The sequence below is a fragment of the Phytophthora infestans genome, genomic scaffold, assembly GCF_000142945.1.
Source record: "Phytophthora infestans T30-4 supercont1.198 genomic scaffold, whole genome shotgun sequence".
Taxonomy (NCBI): Eukaryota; Oomycota; class Peronosporomycetes; order Peronosporales; family Peronosporaceae; genus Phytophthora; species Phytophthora infestans.
The window spans coordinates 6,258-7,912 of NW_003303561.1; positions in this window are offsets into that span (position 1 = coordinate 6,258).

Genomic DNA, 1,655 nt, shown 5'->3' on the forward strand with positions numbered 1-1,655 from the left:
ATGCTAATGACTTGCAATTAGTAGGGGGATATTAATATCTTTGGTGGTCCCTCCGACTTGATACGTCGGAGGCGTGGTTCTCTTGCCATCACGTACTCTCGCCGTCAATAATTGACCTAAAATCGGACTGATACATGATTTAATTCATCTAAACGACATTTTAACTCGTATCTCTACTTCTATTGGATAATATTATTAATAGTAAAAACAAGTATGGTCGGAGATCTAATGAACATCCATACCATAATTTATCCGATTGGAGGACCTCTCCGACCGGTACCAAGAAAATCGTACACCATGCATAAAATTGTACAGCGTGCCAAAACGTTTGACTGACAAACACGGTAATTGTTGAATGATTAGGGGAGATTGGAAAAGATGCGAAAGGTCAGAAGGTCTGTTTTAAGCCTAGTCTATAGGCGCAAGGAAATTGTCTGAAACGCTCTGTGGGCTGAGAAAATCAAGAAAAGGTAAAAAAAAACCCATCAAATTGGGTCGGAGCCAGGGCAGGTAAATTCACTAATGAGCCCATGATTTTCGTGGCGGAGTCCACTATTAAGAGCATGCTCATGACCAGTCGTTACTGTGTATGCCTATTGGTAGAAATATCTACCAATTAAACATGCCCACGCATAAGTGGATAGACACGTGGCTAGCTGTTGGCCAGCAGCCACAGAAAGCTGAAGAAGGCCACAGAAGCTCTTCGGTTCGACGAAGAGGGGGAATTGCCAGTCGTCTTCTTTCAGGCCGAACCCCCCCCCAGACCTCCCAGCCCGACTCGTCGCGGATTGGCCCTGCGGATAGCCGCCTCCACCTCCACCCCCTACGTAGCTCACCGGAAGAGCGCAGGGTTTGCCCTGAGGTAGCTGGTTCAGCTCCAGCCGCCGTCACCATCCCAGAGGTGGAAGCGCGCCGCGTGCTGCAGCCATGGATCGTGTACGGCGTGCCAATGCTGCTGCGTGCTTTGTAGGGATCTAGCGTGTCTTGTGCGCGTTGTTGGTGCCATGAATTCAATGACTAATAGCTTGCTAACATGCACGTGTATTTTGCTCTTATCTTCGTCGTTTTGTTCTGTGCCAGTGTCTACGTACTAGCTACAAGCTCAAGGCCATCCTGGCGCTCGGGGTCTTGGACGGCAGCAGCACTACGCAGCTGCTGCAGACGCGTGATCTTGTCGTTAAGGGCGCCTCGCTGATATAGGTCGTGTAGATGCTTGCGAACTGCCGTGGAACCGCGCGACTTGATCTCAAGCCTACCGAGAAATGTTAGCACCGCTGCTTCAGCTTGCTTGCCGAGCGCGAGGACTTGGTCACGGTAATTGATAGCGCTTGGGTCCAGCTTTAAGTCGTCAGCTACGAACAGCTTCATGAAAGCCACGAGCTGTATTGCGTTCGAGCGCTGGAGTTTGGGGGCATCATCCAGTCCGAAGGGCTCCTGTGCGTACTACGCAAACCATGTTGCGTGAAGGTGAGTCACTGATGTCCGTCTGCGCTCGGTTTTCTCTTGTTCTTGGCTTGGCTCTTGCTGACGTTTCTTGTTCGTGTCGTGTGTTGTACCGCCTTCTTGCTTAGCCTCTATGATATCCATGCGCTCATCTTGGCGCTTGATGTGCAACATTAACTGGTTAATCACACTCCGTTGGTGATCGATTATCT